Genomic DNA, 22,477 nt, shown 5'->3' with positions numbered 1-22,477 from the left:
CGCCCCGCCTTCGCATAGGTACAATACCGATACTAAATATACTACAGAATTTGTTTTTTCGACATCACTTTACAAACTTCTAAAATTATCAGTGTTTCGGTACTATATTATCCATGTATTATAAACAAAAACCTTACTCTCGAATCACTCTATCTATTAAAAAAACTGCATCAAAATCCGTTGCGTAGTATTAAAGATTTAAGACTTAGGGACAGAGAAAACGACTTTGTTTTATACCATGTAGTGATGTGAATATTTTACCTTTTTTTTTTAATAGGAAGATTGACAGCCAAATGTATCACCAATACGTGACCAATATTAGGTATTAAGATGTTAAATTCCTGCAGCTACTCTACGTCACTCATTTTTTAAGCCGTAACGCAGATATTCTGAATGTAACTCATTCACAACTTATATGCAGACAAATATGGACTCAGTGGGCGGTATTTACCCACGCGGGCTATTACAAAACTATAACACCAATACTATTGTATTAGGTTATTATTTCGTAAAAAAATAATAATATTTGCCGTTAAAATTTGGAGAAGTACGATAAATAATTAATGTACAAGTAAAAGTAAAGTAAAGTAACAGCCTGTAAATTTCCCACTGCGGGGCTAATGCCTTCTGTCCCGTTAAGGTGAGGGTTTTGGAACATATTCCACCACGCTGTTCAGAATTTCGATGGAATTAGACACATGCAGGTTTTCCCACGATTTTTTCCGTCACCACCGAGCACGAGATGAATTATAAACACAAATTAAGCACGTATATAATATAGTGGTGCTTGTCTGGGTTTCAACCCAAAATCATCGGTTAAGATGCACGTGTTCTAACCACTGGGCCATCTCAGAATGTACGAGTACATATATATAAATAAGTTAAAGTACAGACAAAACTGCACTTCTCATTTATACAAGCTCTTTAAATGTCTCGGAAAGTGTGAAATAGACGTAATTTAACAATGTTAATAGCCCTTCTTAACGCTAAGTGCCCGCTCTTGAGTCTGGGATAGTTTTTGCATAAGTATGGTCGTTTGTACTTTAGTGTAGTTGTTACGATCTGACTTTAATATCAATTGATTCGTTTTTAATTTATAAAAAAATCCAATTATTTTTTGGTTATTAATTTAGAGTTTAGTAATTTAGGGAACCACAATTTGGGGATTTTTAATTTTTTAAATTAAATGTATTTGAAAAATTACTGGTATTGCCAAATTTGTATTCGTTTCACTAAATTGTAATTGAGGAGAATTAATACCTAATAACGAAAAATAAAACAATTTTCCATCATTTTTTAAATGATGGGACCACGAAATTTACATTTGTTTAATGTATGTTTATAAATCATTTTGTGTTCGGCGGTGAAAGAAAACATCGTGAAGATTCCAGATCTTTAATTTCAATGAAATTCTATCACATGTGTATCTAATAATTTCAATTTCCCCAGTATAGTGAATTTATCTACTAGTCTAGACTACTCCAAAGACTTCACTTGATTTTATACTCTGTATTGTTGAGTTACGCAAGAAACCAATGTTTATAATAAACATTTAGGAATGAAACATATAACAGTCAGGGAACGAAGTAATTTTAGGGCGAAGGTGACCTGACTATATCTAATAAAATTACGATAGAGAAAAAATAAAAAGGCCCTGAAAATGTATTAAATTTCAATAACCATGAAATGAAATATAAAATAGGACAAGCTATTTAAGAATTCCCAATAACGCAAACTTGCGGAATCAATTTCCGCGGGCTCTTGAGATTACCGACGATCCTTTTTAATTAAACTGAGAGGACAAAATATTTCAAAGATGGAACGGTACTAAGGAATAGGTTTCAGTCTCTGAGAACGATATTGGTATACACCAAATATTGAGCACCAAAGTTATACATGTTGTTTCAACGAAGTTATTAAGAAAAATATTAAAGTATATGAAAAGATATATTTCAAATTTGGAATGTGAAATTTTTTGTCATTTATATACGATTTAAAATTCGACAGTTTATACCAGAATGTTGTGTATGTGTGTGTAATTTAGATGTATGTATTGCTTGGCATATCCTCAATGTAAATAATGATACATGGTGCAAAAGCTTTTTATAAATACATATATAATTGTATTTAACTAACATGACTGTATTTTTTAAATGTTGAAAAAGAGTAACTGAATTTCTTACCGGTTCTTCTCCGTAGAATCTACTTTCCAAACCTGTAGTAGCTTCACTTAATTGTTAAATGACGATTCTAAAGTGCTTGTAAAAGTCCACTTGAATAAAGTTTATTTTGATTTGATTTGACGCATAATTCATTCAGTTACTTAACATATAGAAAGATGCTACTTATCAGTGTCAGTTTTTTTGTAATATATTTAGGCGTACAGGCACTTGGGCCTGATTGACCTTGATACAGTCCAAGACGGGTTTTTTAACAAGTAAATATTTTGTACAATTTTATTTTTTTTAATGGTAAATAATGAGTTTTCTTAAAATCAAATGCATATTATTTTTTTGGTTTGGGTATAAAACTGTACTTGTGTCAAATATCAAATAGATTTAGACGAAACAAAGTTAAAGGTGACAAAAAATCGTTTATCTTGTTTACCGCCAGCCAGCTGAACAGCAGATATATAAATCGTTTGTTCTACTTGTGCCTGTACCCTAAAACGATCAGTAAGTAACGTCAAATAAATCGCTTTATTACAATTATTGCGAACGCTTTTTTACATATTCATGATCTCGATAAAAATAGAAATCCTATTTGTAAAAGTTCAGAAACAATATTTTTTCCTAGCGAAGTTCATTTGATCCATAAATTGACTTCCCATGTTTGATTACCTCTGAGTTGAGGGATAAAAATCATCATAATTTTTAACGAATACATTGCTAGCTGGAAGTATAAAGTTTGGGATTTAGGATTTGTTGATGCAGTATTGTATATTAAATAGGGAAGATTCACGTAGTTGATTTCTGCGTGGTAACGAAAAATGTTTATACACACTGTAATCTAAAGGGTCGTTTTAGATTAATAGACTACGTTTTAGGGCAGTCCTTAATGGACGCATTTGTTTCTTTGCTTGTGAGAAAATGCTGTGAATATTTATGTAAATGTTGCCCGATATTGATTTTGTTTTCATTATTTAATAAAGGACTCTTAATAAGAGCTCAAAATATAATCTGGTAAAGGAAATATATAAGAAATAATCAGTACTAAATTAATCTGTAAATATAATAGAGAAAAACCATTCACTGATTAATTACAAAATATCAAAAATTATAACACATATAAATTTGAAATTTGGCGAATAGCTTCATTATAGGATGTAGACATCCGCTAAGAAAGGATTTTCTAATATATAAACAAGGACATATTTTTTATATGTCTTTTAAAACGCCTTATCTTAGTTCATATTTTATTTCATTTCAGCTCCTAAAATACATTCACGTATATAAAATATCCGATGAAACAGTATTTCTTCTTGTACTTGAAAATAAACGAATTGTCATAAATTCTGCGATAGATCTCTCCTACCTCGATTATTTTCAAACGGCAGAGGTGAGCGCGTATTTCATTTCACCCGTTTAGCACGATAGTTTCTGAGTTATAGGGAGAATCATTCTCCATTGTGCTTTTCAATGCTTCCAATATTTTTAGAATACAAAAAAAATAAAGCATAATCCAATGAAGATTTATTCCAGCAGGTTCTTAGAAGTCCGGAGTATTCTACCTAGAAGCATTTATTAGTTACTCTTTTCCAACAATTTCATAATTTCAATAAACTGTAATTAAATTTATATGAAGTCGAAAAATAATTCCACGCTATTTTTATCAACTAAATAAGCTTTTCCGTTGTTATTTTCGTCGTCAATAGAATTAAATCAGCTGACGGTATTTATGCTTCGGAAGATGTATCTAAGTCAAAACATTATATTTGGTGAGCACCTGAAACATCACAGCTTGCTTTTACATTATAAATAAAAAACTATATCAATATATAATAAAATTGGAGCGTATGTCTGTAATGTTAAAATAACTACTTTTTACAAAATGCATATCTATGTTTACACAATATATATACCAAATTAAACTTTTTTTCCCATTTTTGTCTTTCTTTCTTGTGTCTTTTTTCCGGCTTATCTCTAAAATGGCTGGACCGATTTCGACGGGACTTTCTCTTGCAGATGTCTGATATAATAAGGAGTAACTTAGGCTATAATAATATATTTTTTTGTTAAGTTCAAACGCGTACAAGGTCGCGGGCACTGCTAGTTCAATATAAAATCATTACACTTATTTATCAGCGGGACTAAAACTGTCTTGGATTGATTTGTGATCTTACGTTCCTTGATTACGACTGATGCTCGGATTCAAATTTGATGGAACACGAATTTTAACGTACTAAATGTGTTAATTATAATGTTGTCTTAAATTTTCGCGATTATTAAACATTGAAATAAAACTAGTTATAACGGATTTGAATCGCGTATATTAATTATTTTTGACATCCCGACGTTTCGAGCATTTTACAGCGTTCGTGGTCACGGGTAGACTAAGGTGGCATTTGTCTTTTTGAAGAACGAAAGAAATATTATTTACAACTACCGCCAACGATTTCTCAATTGGTATCTTGAGTAACGTTCCGGTTGCACGCAGAAGGCACTAACTATATCTTTAGGTCTTGCAGTCTGTTGGATTTGGGATTTTAAATTTTTAATAAGTGGATCCCAGGTGTAAGAAAGTCTCGATTGCCGTTTCGTAAATTCAAATCCTTTATAAAAAATACATTGGTAAAAAAGGCGTATTACTCGATACAAGATTTTGTAGATGATAAAAAAGCGTGGAATTAACACCTGTTGACTTCCACGCAGGATATGTTAATTTAAATAATAGTATTAACTAACATGACTTTGTATTTTTTAAATGTTGAAAAAGAGTAACTACTGAATTTCTTGGCGGTTCTTCGCGGTAAAATCTACTTTCCGAACCGGTGGTAGCTTCACTTAATTGTTAACTGAGGATTCAAAAGTACTTGTAAAAGCCCACTTAAATAAAGATTTTGTATGTTACAGCTATTCGTATATGCAAACGAAACATCATCAATCTCGAGCGTTGCTAAAATACGAATGATTTTATCAAAACAAACTTCAATAGTCTCGGGAATATAATAAAATTTAAGTTCATGTGTCTATGTCGCCGGGAGATTTATGTGTGTCGTTACTTCAATAGATTTCGTGGGAGGATTGAATGCAGTTCGCTTTGCTCTCCATCGGTTTAGTGTCCATTGATTGAGTGTTTTGTTTTTTGATTATTTTCATGGACGAATAAGGTTTTATTGCCTTTCATAACGGTTCGACGGATCCGTTCTTTATTATGTTCGAAATGTAATTTGAGCTTATCACGCGAAATAGTTACGATGGCTTAAGTCAGGAGGAATTTGTAAGGAGAAAATTGAGCATGAAATTCTAAACTCTTAGGGGTTAAATTGTACTGTAAAATATTCTAATCCTTATATGAGCGTGTTATGATTTAGAATCTAAGAAATGAGAAACATAAAAATTAGTTTTAAAATTTTAGTTGCTTGTTTTTGTTTATTTATTTATTTAACTCTTTATTGCACACCAAATATACATAAAGATACAAAATATATTTTCTTTAAAACAAAATTGGCCAAGAAAAAGGTCTTATGGCTTATAAGCCATTTCTTCCAACCTTTGGGTTAGAAGAATAATGTGTACGGAAGACGGCAATATGGTGGTGCAGTAATAACTTACATTATGAAATAATGACGAATACAACTCAATAAATATACCAAATACATAAATACAAAAAATATTGCTTGATACTTGGTGGTAAGGCTTCGTGCAAGCCCGTCAAGTTAGCTACCACCCACTCATGAGATATTCTTATGAAAGGTTTGTCCGCCAAGCAATAGCATATAAAATACAGTTACGAATCCAAATTTTACACAAGAACTTGGAAGCATTGAATTATCCTCAAATTTAAAGAGAAAATCTTCAACGGATTCACCTTTTAATTAACTCCACAATGTCTTTATGTTATGATGGTTAATTTATATCGAATTTTCTAGAAGCTTATTTAACTTTATAAAGGTAAGATTATCCACTGGTGATAACTTGGAACAAGAACTATTTGGGTGTACTTAATTCATTATTTATTTGATTCAATAAATCATTTATTTTATCTCTGATATAGAACTATAAGGATTTTGTATGCATACGTCACATAAATTCTAAAACCAATCAGCGTCAGGAAAGCTTGAATAGGCTCTTAATCATCTATACATATAATAAAATTGGAGTGTCTGTTTGTTATATTAAAATAGCCCTTTTTTACTCAATGCATATGTATGCACACACACACACACACACACACACACACACACAGAGAGAGAGAGAGAGAGAGAGAGAGAGAGACACGTGCACGCGTTCTGGCTTTAACTATTATATATATATATTTGTAATTCTTAGCTTGTTTCATCCTATAACTTTGAACTAAAGTATTCCAGCTTTCATTCCAGCTAATCTCCAGAAAGATGGACTGATTTTGACGTGATTTTCACTGGCAGATAACTGATATAATAAGGAGTAACTTGGCAACAATAATATTATTTTTTTTGTTAATTCTAACAGCACAGGCACAGCTAGTCAATAATAAAATATAATTAACTTCATCAATGAAAGGGACGATTAAAACAAAAACGATTTACACTTAGCGTAATCTAAAATTAGATTTGATACAAAAAAAAATTATTTCAAGCGAAAACTTTGCGAAATTTTACTAAAGAAGTTTTAATGGCTAATTAGACCGTTAAAGTTGAACCAATCGACCCTCGTGCTGGATTCTGGACGGCCGAGTGTAATTAATCCTTTTCTGCGCTCGTTTTTGTTTGAACAGACTTTATAAAATTTATTCTTAACATTTCGGTTAGTGATGAATCAATAACTTGACGTTCAAGGAAATATTTTGGCTTCATGAGCGCAATGGACACAATAGGCAGATCAAAGAAAATCTAAATATACTTTATTAAGCTTTTAAAAGGACTCTTGAATAATTTCACGAAGTTTATTTTAATATAAATTTATTCTGAGAAGAACCTACAAGAAACTACCTAGAAGTACTCTTATATTAACTCTAAGCTCTTCTACCTTAAATAGTACTGTATAATTAGTCTACTTTATAAATATTTTTAAGATGACTACTGGTATTCAAAGATGCAGTTGATTTATTAGAGGTATTATTACTATTGTTTTTATTCTTTACCAAATTCTTACTTAATTAATTAAATTATTGGTAATTTTACAATTTATTATCATAAGAATTCATAACATTAAAATGCTTAAATATATACAAATATGAACTAAAACTAGTCACTGTACAAAACTCGACCGCGTGAAATGGTGGCAAGAATGCTAGCAGAATTTCCCCGTTGAATCGCAATTCCGATCCTCTGGGCAAATAACGAACCAGCCTTCCTGTCACCAGTGGAGGCAATGAAGCGAGGTGTTATATTTTTGATGAAGCATTTTGCACCACTAAAATTTTAATTATTTCACTGGTGTTTATGGTATTTTAAAATTGAATGTTATATCCCACCTAGGAAGAATAATTAATTATATCTAGTCAACCTTTAGTACTGCAAATGCATTTTTAGTTTTTTGAGTAAAAATGCTTGTCACTGTTTGTATCGAAACCATCGAATCCTCAACAAATAAAAAAATTAACAAAAAGAAAAACCGATTTCAAACAAAACACTATTTTAAAATAAATAAATATGCACTAAAAAGTAATAAAAATAATTGCGTATTCAGCATACTTTTAGAGTCATCCTAAATAAAATGAAATGAGTAATATAAGACTACTAAAAAGTCAATTTACGATTATATAACGTAGTTAAAGTTATTGTTATATTTGGAGCCGGTGTTAGCCACGGGCATGCGCCTCAACAATCAAAAGAAAGAAGCGATACGAGCCCCTTGATTGACCCAGTATGTTATTGTATAAAAGGTAATTTGTAAAAACATATTTCTTAAAGTATTCTAGTATCGCTAACGTGCTCCTCAGAATTGTTTCGTTCCCTTCCGTTCCGTTACTTTGTCATGGATTCTATGCTCAGAACCTTACCAAACTTTCACCAAACTATCCTTGAGGTATATCCTTTATAATAAAAAAAGAATCATTAAAATTGGTTAGCACAATTTTGAGATATTCACCTATTTATCACGCACATATACAATGCAAATTTAAGACTTATATACTTATATATCGTTTTCATGGGGATATCATCATCGGGACAGGATAAAATTAAAATGGGACACAACGGGAAGCATTTCCTTTCAAACAAAAAAAAAATATCAAAATCGGTCTACCCAGTGAAAAGTTATGAGGTAATAAACATAAAAAAAAAGAAAAAAAAATACAGACGAATTGACAACCTCCTCCTTTTTGAAGTCGGTTGATAATTAATGTTATATAGACAAATTTATTCTAGATTTCGAAATCCCTTGTGAATTTCGCAAGCTGAAGTATAATAGTAATGAATTTACATAAAAGTCAAAGTTGATTCTATCAATTTACATTACATAGATACTTTGTAATAAATAAAACGTCTCACGTCTATTCAATTGAAAATATAATTCATTCTATATTTCTTAAATGTTAAAGCACGATGCCTTAATTAAGACGAAATTATCTAAAATATGATTTGAAGAATATCGTAAATTTTATCATAAACATTGACAAGTTAGATTAAATCCGAGATAATTCAAGTAAATTTATAAAATAGCGGCGGTGATGTTAATAAGAGACTGCTTTTAATTAAGGACCGGCAAGGAGTTTGTACAGCACAGTCGAAAACCAAATTATCCTTGGCGTAAAAACCTTTCTCAGAATTTACCTTCTGCATAAAACGGAACGCTTAGTTTAAAATTCAAATTCGGAGCGTCTAACGCGACGGACGGCTCAGTCGATTTACGTACAAATACGTCTAAGTTGGAGAGTCGTTGGACATTCACTATGGTAATGGAAGGTGGGTTCCAACCGCTCGTGGCCGGGTAATTCTATTCATGGCTCGGCTACAACGGCCCGAATGCACCGTACAAATAGCGAATTATGTAGCTCTGAATAAAAGAACGTAGACCCTTTCGCTTAGTTTCTCTTACTGCAATCTGTGCTGTTTCATTTACATAAATGCATCTTTGCCTTTTTGTTTCAATGTAAGTCTTTTATGGTTTTACGTCGAAATATTTTTTACATATCTGAATGAGTAATGTTTGCGTCCGTCTGTCGAGTTTTGTTTGGACGTTTTTATGAATGTTTTATTGATTTGAATGGACAAAGGGTTACTTTTGCTGATCATGCTTTATGAAGGAGGTTTTTGATTATTCATTTAGCCGACTTTAACGACCGAATAAAATATTAATTATTTTGTCAAATATTTTATATTATATGTAAAACTATATTATAGTGTTATACCACGCACAGTTATGGAAATGAAATGATCACCTCCTGGCTATCTCTGTCTTATGTTGTATTGTTAACAACTGCAAAAAAAATATACCGATATTTTTTGGTTCTTCTCAGACCAAGAAAAAATTAAATTTATTTATGAAGGTACAAAAAATAAGCCCAATATTTTTTGTTGATCAATTTTTTTTGTAATTCTTTAAATGGCAGATATATTAATGATAAGATAACACAATTCATGATATAATTAAAGTAACTTACAAAAGGAACATTAAAAATGTGTCATGTAAATTCTATAAGCATGTAAATCTTTCATTTTAAAGTTTAATACATCATAGTATTGTCGTAACTCACTATCGTCGAACGGCTGAAATAAAATACTCCTTTGCTGTTTGAATATCGCCGAGGCGGGAAAAATCTAGCGCGAAATTTATGATGCTTCGGTTCATTGCTTGTCTTAACTTACTTTGTTTTAATATCCTACATGTTCTATATTATGTTTTGAGGATTTTATTTTATCGCCTTCTTACTATTATTATATACATATATTAAATTTGTTACGTGTTAAATTTATTGTTTAGAAAACAAACCGTTTTCAGCAACTGAGTTTTTATGATCTTTTGTTTTTACTTTAGGAAGCTTTACAACAATGGGAGTTTGACAGGCTATTATAAGCTTATTTCAGACTTTTCATACGCTATTTATTGGACCAAGATAATTCATTGTACATTTAAAAAGTTTAAGTTATGGTTAAAATTTAAAATGATGTTGTTTTAATTACATCTTTGTCTCGATTGAGATGTTAATTTAAGCTTCAGTATTAAGTGCTAGGGAATCCTTACCACCAGTTACTTTATTACCTAAGTCACTAAGCTTGACATTCCAGTTTGAAGGGCAAATGAACCTTTAAATTTCTTACAGTGCCATTGTCTTCTATATATATAGTAGTAGTAGTATAATAGTAATAACCTATAACTTTTCCACTATCGGACTAAGGGCTGCTCTCCCTTTGGGGGAAAATCGAGGATCATGTTCCACCACAATGCTCCAATGTAGGATTTTTGCAATATGTCCATGTCGAATCAAAATTTGGTATTGATTCAGGCAAATTGACAAAATCATAAGTCACCAAACTATTAAGAAAGTATTAAACATTCAGTATATCCTCAATGCACCATCAATCTCGGGAACGAGATATTATGTCCTTTGAATCTTTAGTTCACTAATCAAGACCGTACTGCCGTTTTGTGGTAGATGGCGATATCTAATGGGTAGTACCTACCAAGTGCAAAGTACTAACGACAAGTAAAAATTATACTAAAATTTGCTTAATCCGTATACATCATTCTGTATATGAGGATTTATCTAGAGCATTGATAGATTTTTATATAAACGACGTACATTCCTCAGCGTTGAATCAATCTCTGAGGTGTCGTCTGAAGAGACATAAGACAAGGACAAGCTTATACTGTTTCCATTCAATTTGCTCCTCAAAGCGCAGTAAATTTGCAAGTAGGACTTATATTTTATTCGGCGCCATAAATTCCCCAAACGTAGGCCGTAAAATGTTTATTGGTAGCTTAGAGACTAGGTTTCGCCAGCATTTGCATGTCTCCCTTATACAGGGGTATACACGCGATTACTGTCTTTATATATCTTGTGTTTGAGGCCGAAATTGTGTAAAGTTAATGATTTGCTTTTGACTAAAAAGTCCGTAATATGATGAGTGGTTTACATCTAATATGTATTGGATATATTTTAAGAATACGAATAAACATTTGGATAAAAATAAAATCTCTATTAATGAACTTTTTCTGAAACTATTATTAAATCAGTGTTCACACACAGTTTTACCAGAAAATGTAGCGCATTTACAAGGAGGTTTTAGCACATAATATTATGATATATGTCGCAGCATCAGATGATTACTAAATACTTAGATTAGAGTTTGAATAATGTTAGAAAGCAACTGTAGAAGAATATGACAGATGATGTAGCGGCCTATGAAATATTGTAAATATCCATATACGGTAATCCAGCTAGATTTGTTGCATTATTTCGTGAATATGTATGGCGAAGATGATGACCCCAAAACAATCTTGCTAGCCCGTCACATATATAAGTAGTTACTCCTTGCAGTTTCAATAACGGAATTCATAAGCCCTTGACAATGTGGACGTTTCAAATGGTCATAGTCTCATAGAGTTTCCGACAATTTTACGTGATTGTGAAAAAATACAACTTAAAGACAAGATTATTTTTGTTTTTTCATATATATGGGTATGAAGTAGGCGTTAGCTTCGACGTGACATTTATTTGGACGGATTGACAGCCTGCGGGCAGACACAAGTCCCACGACGATTGACGATCTCGCAGCGAGCGCTCAAATATAAAAATTACGTGAGCATTCCTAGTAAGACTTTCTATTAAAGAAAAAAGTCTCTTCGTTTTTGGCATAGATTATAAACATAGTAATCTGTCGCATTATTTTTAACTGGCTTGAGTCAATCATGATAAGATAATTTAGTTGTTATAGTTCATTTGTAATGTGAGATGAGATTGAGAAACAATTATTACGACAGATTTTTTGTCGATGAAAAAATATCTGTCTTACTTTGGTATCTTTTATGCTATTTTAAAAGTACTATTATCTATACTATTATCTTGTATCAAGTTACTAATAGAGTTATGGGTATGAGTATGAAGGGTGGCAGAGGAAGACGACATAAGAAGATGTGGATAGATATGGACGAGCGTTTGATGAGTAATAGCGGAGAATAGAAGGAAAAATTTATGCTGTGCCGTCCCCCAAATAGCTTATTTGTCGCTGGAAAAACGCATTACTCCTCAACATTAGTTCCTCTACATAAAGCGAGGTGGGGGAGGGAGATGTGTCGCTCGCCCAGGACGTACCGAATAACCACCAAAAAACCATTACAGATAAAGACGCGAATTTGTCAACCATTCCTTGATAAAAACCTGTTGACTTCCCCACGCAGGATATATTAATTGAAATAACTGTATTAACTAACATGACTTTGTATTTTTTAAATGTTAAAAAGAGTAACTACTGAGGTTCTTGCCGGTTCTTCTCGGTAGAATCTACTTTCCGAACTGGTGGTAGCTTCACTTAATTGTTAATTGACGATTCAAAAGTGCTTGTAAAAGCCCACTTGAATAAAGTTTATTTTGATTTTGATTTATTTTTTATTTTTGAACAGAGAGCAATAACAATATAAAACACTATTGCTATTTTATTAAAAGTCAACTCAAAGTTTAATTTGCTTAACACAAATAATTGGGTGATTGATGATTATTGATATTAATTGATGAATAATAATTAATAGCCATTATTTAATATGCATTCCCTTTGATTTAATACGATATAATTTTCGGTTTAAAAATAAGGTTAGTTATTGGGGTAGGCCCTAACAAGAACTTTTTATTGGTCGCAATTATTAGTGGTTTTGAATGTAAATTATATCTCGAAGACTCTTGTTTCTAAAAATTTGAATTTACGTTTTTCAACGAATTCCATAATGATGATATGATAATTAAAAAGGAATATGTTCGAAACCCTGTCCTTAGTGGGATATGAGCCCTTAGACCAGCACCAGGAAATATATATGTTACTGTTAGTAATATGATAATTAAATATAGTCAAAATATTTTTAAACTGCATGAGAATTGAAAAGTTCAAATTTTTTTCTGTTCTTTGTCAGTCATGTAATAGAAACGAGCATGACGCATAAACGTATCCCACGTTTATTTATTTATTACATGGCACACAAGACAGATAATAACTGATAAATATCTAAATAATAAATTACAAATTTCGAAGATTAGTTACACCCTAATATTTGTGTACACATCAAGCAACAATACATTAGTTCACAGTTAACAAAGGCTGAAGCTATTACAAGTAATAATTAAAGAAAAAAAAATCACACGAGTATTAAATTTTTGAAGAAATTAGGCAATAAGTATAAAAAATATCACAAAAAATTATAAATAACAATAAAAATTATAATTATAAATGACATAACAATGTCAAATATATTACATACTAAGTCTTAAGGATTGAATTCGTCAAACACCTCCTATTTGCAGTATACTGGAAATTATTCTAAGAATAAATTGTAAATTATTACATCGAGTAAATAAACTTAAAGCTTTGTAGTCTCAGGTGTTATTATTGATACTGTACTACATATTCACTATTACGCTTTTCACTATTCTTGTATCTTATAATGAACGTTCACTTAAATGATATTACTCAAAGCCAAAAAGACAATGCATTTTTATTCTTAAGTAGTAGCCCGTGGTTTCGCTCGTATTTTAGGGCGTTGGTTGCCATGTGTTAGGCAAAAAAGTAAAAGTTTGCTTCATGGCAAATTTCGTAAAATTCGGTTCAGAGGTTTGATCTTGAAAGAGCGACATACAGGCAGACAGAATTATTTTCGCATTTATAATATTAATATAGATTTTGTTATAACTATTTTTTACATTTAAATTTGAATTTTCTATAATAATACAAAGGAAAAAATAATAAAAAAATAATACACAACTCGTATAAAGTTTATTAAAAAGAAACGTGTTAAAAATGTTTTATAAATGAACTCCTTTCACGTAGAGAAAAATGTGATACATTTATTTTTTACGATACGCCGTGACTTTTGAAACGTTTCCGCGTGTTAGGCTCTATAACTTCGTGAGAAACAAAATGAAAGACAGAAACTTCGTTTTCTCAATTAATGAAAACTGAACTTGGTTCAAATAGCGCTTTTGAATTTTTAATGAAAAGCCGCGGTGATTACAGGCTCTTTGAAATTGCTGAGCTCGACTTTAAAACGCGGGTGAAAACAAACTTAGCGTTTATTAACGTTAAGAGTGACGCGACAAGTGACCTCGTGCCGGCTCGTGGTTCTTATCGATTATCTTGCCTATAAATTATCAACGAATCGATACGAAAACATATTAATGGTATAGGTGGTCGGACGAGCATATGGGCCACCTGATGGTAAGTCACCATCACCCATAGACAATAACGCTGTAAGAAATATTAACTATTCCTGTGTGCCACCAACCTTAGGAACTAAGATGTTATGTCCCTTGTGCCTGTAGTTACACTGGCTCACTCACCGTTCAAACCGGAACACAACAATGTTGGGTACTGTTATTTGGCGATAGAATAACTGATGAGTGGGTAATACCTACCCAGACGGGCTAGCACAAAGCCCTACCAAGTAATTCGATTTCGATGTACCATTTTTTTATTGATTTAAATGTAAGACAAAATACTTATCAACTCGCTAGGTGTCATAGTAACGTAAATCTTGCACAGCCTCTTGGAATCCTCTCGAGGAGAATATTTCAGAGTTTATTCCTCGCAGCTCTAATGCATATTGTATAGACGTGGTAGATTTTCATCCAATACATATCTTAAGGAGATTAATATTAAGCTCAGTAAATATATATGACATGATTACTGAGCAAAGCTTAGCAGTTTTACTTCAAAATGAGACACTAAGACATTACCATAAATAATTAAAACTCTTAATATAAACATCACATAAAATGACATAATTTGTTAAGTTTATAAGCGAAATCATTTAGTTTAGGTTAGGAGAACTGCTGACTCGGAAATGCAATCAACAGATCGAAATAAAAAAACGAGTAGCATTAGTAGTTCATATTATAGCCACGAATTTTTAAATGTAGAAAAAGAGCAACTACTGATTTTCTTGCCGGTTTTTCGAACCGGTGGTAGCTTCACTTAATTAATAATAAAAATAATAATAATAATCTTTATTGACTCCAAGAAATGTACATTAGTCTTAACCTATAATACCTAATTTTACATGATTTTATGTTGACATTGAGGTTAGTAAACACTAGCGTTTAAACTAGGCCGAGCCTGTATCTTAAACGCTAGACTCTTCCGATGTCACTATTATATCTTATTTCTAAAAATAAACTACAAAAGTAATTAGTGAATGAGGGTAAAAGTTAAAACTCTATACAAAAACAACATCAGCGACATTTCTATTTCTACCTTCAAACTTACAATTTGATAGGTTTGATGTTAAATGACGATTCAACAGTGCTTGTAAAGGCCTACTTTATTAAAGTTTATTTTGATTTTGATTTTATCTTCATCCTCCTGCCCTTATACCAGTGTTATTTGGGGTCGGTACAGCATGTCCATTTCTTTCATTCTACTCTGTCTGACGTCATCCCAACAGTAACATTGTTTCCAGCCATATCGCCTTTCATACAATCCATTCATTGCATCTATGGTGGTCCCATCCCTCTGCATCCATCCATGTCCATTCCCAAGACTTCAAAATTGAATATATGTTTTCTTATTTCCTACACAGAAGAAGTAACATTTGCTTAACTTTGAGTTATTTTCCGAATGATACGTATTTATTTCTTCGACAAATATAACAAAACAAATTTTCTATATTTATGTCATTATTCATTTATTTAGGATTATTGAATTAGTCATATTATTTTAGTCAAGTTTTCAGTAAACACAAACGGATTAGTAATCATTCCTTTACTATTTGATAATTTCGGAGCGTGATATATTTTTAGAGCATTCTTGAAGGATAATCTGAAATGAGATTAACTGGAGCAGAACTGCAGCTTGGCACTACTTGGGAGAAGTCCATGTATACCAAAAGATTGCGATTTACTGATAAAAATTAAATCCAGGATTTGTGAAATTGTTACGGACCAATTCGATACAAGTTTATTGGTAATTTTCTTTTTACTGTTATAGGTTATATTTCTAAGATCATCTTAACCCGCAGTGCATGCGCCGCGCTTGCTCGCCCGTAACTTACGAGCTATCGACAAACGGCTGAAATGAAACACGAGTTCACTTCGGCCGTTTGAATATAGCCGAAGCCAGAAAAATCGAGCGTTAAATTTATAGCAACGCTCATCACTTCCCTGTTTCATTATTTTTTTTAATAGTTCATTGTATAATTGCTTTTTTTATTTAAAAAATAATACAGACGGGGAAATGAGCCACTAGCCTTTGGGCGTAAGTGTTGTGAGAAAAATAACCTATTATTTATTTAAATGGTATATATAATAATATGCATATTTTACGTCTAATAAAATCCACATAGACTTAATAAATTAATAATATTAATATTTAAAGTAATTTATTAAGTTTGTTCAAAGCTATGACCAGTATACTGTGATACTTTATTTAAGATTACCATATTTTTATAATAAATAGGAACTTAGCTGTTATGTCTATCTCACTTATTTTTACACTAAAACCTCGACTATTTGGCCTGACCAGAACACAGAAAAGACTGCCGGTCTGCCAGCATATTTCGCCAACAATCAGATATTTACTATTATATCTTAATTTATTCAATATAATAGGCATCACACTATAAAGCCAATGCTATATTTTTAACAATATTTAAACAGATTCTTAATGACTGGCAACACACACTGGTCGAAGACTTTTGTCTTGAGACACTGCGGTGTATAAGACAAGTGGATTCGTAGTTTCCCGAGCACTACCCAGCCAGTCCAGAGTTGGATTCGACGGTTGTTCTCTTTTTCGAAGTTGGAGTTACTTAGTTGAATTGTTTGTCCCAGGTATATCTACAACTTCCAAGGGATTCTCAGATTTTAATGTATAATCTTCGTCTTATCCATGTCCATTTTAAGACCCACTCTTTTGGAGGCTTTATTATAAAATTAACCTTTGTTTATTAGCCCAAGGACCTCGAAACCCGAACCCTCAGAGAAATGTTTTGATAAAAAAAAACGTCTTAACAATTGCGAATATTTCTTATTTGTATTAGGCAATTTAAAAGAAACATTATTAAGTACCCGCACCTCTATTGTCGTATTTCCCTTAGAAATAAAATAAGAAATCTAAACAAAGAAAATGATACAGGGTAATTGAAATTCAATAACAAATGGCAATATAAAAGTACAGAAGAGAATGGAAGTTAAATTTGAAACGAATTTTTTCCCCCTAAAATTTCACGAGCCGTACCGTTTCTTTGTCTCCGTGAAGTCATTGATCCAACGTAACAAATAATAATGGTATTGTAATTCAATTACCGGGAAACCCGGGATCGATTCCTGGCCAATTATCGAGGCATAGATGGCTCTTTCAGCCCTTTCGATTGTCTGAATGAATTTTGTGCGGGGTTTTTTTATTTGAACAATTTGTTATGTTGAATTCGGTTTTAGGACAATAGGAATTATTTTGATGTTTTTATTTATTGTTATATTTTTATACTATAGGTAGCTAGATGGGCGCGGTTATCAGTCGGGTCGATAATAACAATTTCAATAATGCTTGAAATAATTAAGAACTAGCGACACGCCACGACTTCGCACGGGTACAATACTGATACTAAATATACTACAGAATTTGTTTATTTACGACATCACAATACAAACTTCTAAAATTATCAGTGTTTCTTTACTATATTGTCCATGTATTATATACAAAAACCTCCCTCTCAAGTACTCTATCTATTAAAAATAAAACCGCATCAAAATCCGTTGCGTAGTTTTAAAGATTTAAGCATACAAAAGGGACATAGGGACAGAGAAAGCAACTTAGTTTTATACTGTGTAGTGATGATTAGTTTTTCCATGTTAGTAAAAATAATTGCTTATAGCATTTGGCGATCGTTTACACAAGTGCGTTACCAAACAATGCTATAATTGTATAGGAAATATTATTTTGTTAGGTTACATTGAAATTATATATCGCAACTGTCATCTGCGTTGGTGGTGTAATGGTCAGCATAGTTGCCTTCCAAGCAGTTGATCCGGGTTCGATTCCCGGCCAACGCAGCTTATTTTTATTATTTTGCAAATTTTAAATTTTAGATTCTCATATTTGAAACACTCTTTACAATTGATGATATTAATTTTTATTGTAACAAAATAACTTCATATATAATATAATTATTGTTAGGGAATAAAATATAATATGATGTTCTTATATGCTGTATGACGCAACTCCAAGTGTATTAAAGAATCGTTAACAAGATATAAGGATATGGAAGAACATAAAAACATCACGTTATCTGCGATTAGGCGGTAATGACCATAAATCGTTAATTAAGCAAACTACAGACTGGAAACAAGTCTTTAGTACTTTATTCTTAACCAAATTTTTTTTCAGTAGATAGTACTTGTGAATCGATATTTTACCTTAAATTATCATTATTTACCATTGATTCAGCTGCAGATACATATGCTATCCATGCATATATATAGCTGTATATGTATATTTTTACTATAGAAGAATCGACAAGAAATTCAATATTTATTAATTCCAACATTTCAAAACCAAATTTATTTTTCATATGCCTTAGTTAACTCTTTGGTATTGTATAGTGCAAATCTCAACTACATATATATTTTCAGTTTCAATGGGTTGATTTATATTTATAATTCATATTGCCAGAAAATATGGCAGTTTGAAAAGAAGCTCTAATATTTAATAGGCCTGTCTGGGTAGGTACCATTTATTTGTCACGTTATATTCTACCCCGAAACATTAGTGTTTATTTTCGCATTCCAGTTTGAAAACAAAGTGACCCAGTGTAACTAGTGCCTGACAAGGGACAAAGCATATTAGTTTTACAACGCTAATGTATATGGGCGATGGTAAATATTTATTAGCATGTAGACTATTTGTCCATTCGTTTATCTATGTTTTCGTTTAAGAGCTGCGATGGCCCAGTGGTTAGAACGCGTGCATCTTAACCGATGATTTTGGGTTCAAACACAGGCAAGCACCACTATATATATGTGCTTAATTTGTGTTTATAATTCACCTCGCGCTTGAAGGAAAACATCGTGAAGAAACTTGCACGTGTCTAATTTCATCGAAATTCTGCCACATGTGCATTCCACCAACCCGCATTGGAACAGCCTAGTGGAATATGTTCCAAAAACCCTCTCCTTAATGGGAGAGGAGGCCTCAGCAGTAGGTAATTTACAGGCTGTATACTTTACTTTACTTTTTTATCTATGTTATAGAAAAAGGTACAAAGGTAGAGAAATATTTGTTAGCAGTGGAATAGTTACGGGTTAGTAGATTTGAATTTCAGTTTTTAGAAAATCAAAATACTGAAAATTCTGTTCGAGGACTATTTTATTTGATTTAGAAACGTATGAGTTTTATGTATGTATGAGTTTGTTTATTATTTGTTCATTCCATGTACAAAAATACGGTGTTTGTAGAATGTTATTGAATGCCAAATCCCGTCGATAATCTTACTTTCCAAAGTGATGAAATGATAAATAATTAAGACTTTTATTACTAAGATGGAAAGGTCTTAATTCTGTGTTGTCTGTCTGTCCAGAGACATGTCTGTCACGTATTTAGAAGTTTGGAAAAGTTTCGACATCTGCGAATGAATCGACCCAAAAAATGGTTAGATATTTCAGATACAAATTACTTATTATACGTGAACAAAATATCTAACTGTGAATGTCTAGGTCGTGTATCTCATAAGGTCTAAAATAAGTTGGCTAATCAATTTCCAAAAGTAGTCTCAAATCTGGAAATAAGCAGTGTTTGCTCTCTCATGCCTCAGAAGAAATGTAAAGACCTGAATGATTTCCATTCGTTTTAAAATTTCCATATCATACTGAGTTGTGGAAGAGTGAGGGAATAAATAATACTTGGTTTGACCATATACTTACTGTACTATAATTTGAAATTATCGTGCACCTTGAAAATGGACATTGCTGAAATTAGCGAAAAGACCGTCATCGCAACAATAAAGTACCGTTTTTAATCAACGTCTTCGTTTATATAGTATAGTCGAGATGGCCCAGTAAAGAGTCGAGATGGCCCAGTGGAGAGTCGAGATGGCCCAGTGGTTAAAACGTGTGCATTTTAACCGATGATTGCGGGTTCAAACCAAGGCAAGCACCGCTTATTCATGTGCTTAATTTGTCTTTATAATTAATCTCGTGCTCAGCGGTGAAGGAAAACATCGTGACATCACATAGAAATTCTGCCACATGTGTGTTCCACCAACCCGCATTGGAACAGCGTGGTGGAATATATTCTAAACCTTCTCCTCAAAGGGAGAGGAGGCCTTTGGCCTGCAGTGGGAATTTACAGGCTGTTTTTGTTGTTTATATTGTTAAAAGAGTTGATTGTGATACAGTCGTGAAGCGGCATACATATCTTTATTCTGTATATACATATGTATGTTTAAATCGTTTAGTTACTTTATAATGATTTGATGGTAATTTTGATCAGGATATTGTTTAAAAATTCTTTTTTTACGGCATTATGTACTATTTAATTAGGTAGTTGGCTTTTAATAGTAGATATTGCAACTTTAAACTTGTTACTTTAAAGTTATCACGATAATAGTTTTCAACATCACTTATTTATAGTTTTTTTTAATTCATAAACTCGTACATTTCTTTCATATTTTATATACACTCTTGTCTAAAGTATGTAGTCGGCTTTATTCGGGCTTGTAATAAAAATAGCAAACGATATCATTTTCATGTGATCGTTCGTTTACGAAAGCATATTTTTTCCAATATTACAGAATCAGTGGTAAAAATATTATGTTCGAGTCATCTACAGTTATGTGTTAATAAGGGATTAGAATAAATGTTTATTTTTTCTAAGTTGACATAAACTTATTATTATATTTTGTCTTTTATTATTATTACCCAATAATTAAATTACTATGCTATAACTACAAGTCATTAACAAGAATATTAACACTAGAAACTAGACGGAATAGTGGTTTAAACTGAAAAAAGTAGTACCACTGCAATTCCAAATTCGAATTTGAAACTTGAAACAACAACAGCCTAATAATTTCCCACTTCTGGACTAGGCCGTCCTCTCCCTTTGAGGAGAAGGTTTGGAACATAATCCACTACACTGTTCCAATGCGGGTTGGTGCCACATGTCACAGAATTTGTATGAAATTAGACACATGCAGGTTTCCTCATGATGTTTTCCGTAATCATCGAACACGAGATGAATTATAAACATAAATTAAGCACATGAATATCCTGTGGTGCTTATCTGTGTTTGAATCCGCAATCATCGGATGTGCATCAAACAAACCGTATTAAAGCAGCATGTTTGTTGTTATATCCTTTGCAAATTAAGGGGGGGGGGTGTTAACTCAACAGCGGGTCATTAATAGGCTGTTCCTATATTGTTTATTAGAAGCTGTCCGTCTCGAATTCATACAAATATACGATTGATTTTGATAATAATGCTAAGTATTACTGTAATCAAATATTAAAATTAATCCAATTAATTATTTTCGTAATCTTAAACTTTATGCTTCTTCACGTAAAGCTTAGGAAAAGACAAATGTAACTATAATATGGCTAGTTTTGTTTTAGTAAAATGCTAATAGTCAAACTGCATTTAAAATTAGTACAGACACAAATTTTAACAATATTTGACAAGAAACGCTATCTTGTAATAGATTTTTAACGTGGCATCATGTTTTATTTCAGCGCCGTTACATTTATCTTTAGGCATTGTTTGTTGTGGGTTTTATTGTTGGTTCATATGTAATCATGATATATATATATTTTGTTGTACACGATATTTTTTCCATGACTTTATACGAAGCGAGTGGAAAATTTGAATATTAGCGGAATATTTTGTGTCCCGAGTAATCCGACAGCTGAGTGAGTTTCGGTCCCGTCGGTCGGGACACTGGCTTTAGGACCGCCGTCCATCATCTCAAAGCATTGCACAAATATGGTAAAAAACCCCTCAGTTTTCAAGTTAAGTCCTACATTAATCAGTTACCATTTATAGGATATCAGCACAAAGGTTATCTAAAGTAGTTACTTTGATCAAGCTTAAAGGCGTTTTATCATGTAATTACTAATACAAAAGAGCAGTCAAGTGCAGCTCAAACGTAATATAGATAAAAAGGAGACGATAAAGGCTTTGCTCATTTCAGGAAATGGTAAG

General features: G+C 32.1%; 1 non-coding gene across 1 annotated transcript; it reads left to right on the top strand.

Moving 5' to 3' along the window:
* Positions 1 to 18,264: 18,264 nt before the first annotated feature.
* On the top strand, positions 18,265 to 18,336 carry Trnag-ucc. Its single transcript has one exon. It is a non-coding gene; the product is annotated as a tRNA-Gly (tRNA).
* The last annotated feature ends 4,141 nt before the right edge of the window (positions 18,337 to 22,477 follow it).

Source organism: Vanessa cardui, chromosome 13 (assembly GCF_905220365.1).
Source record: "Vanessa cardui chromosome 13, ilVanCard2.1, whole genome shotgun sequence".
Lineage (NCBI taxonomy): Eukaryota > Metazoa > Arthropoda > Insecta > Lepidoptera > Nymphalidae > Vanessa > Vanessa cardui.
The sequence above is the reverse complement of the archived record's forward strand: the minus strand, read 5'-3'. Positions and strand labels throughout refer to the sequence as shown.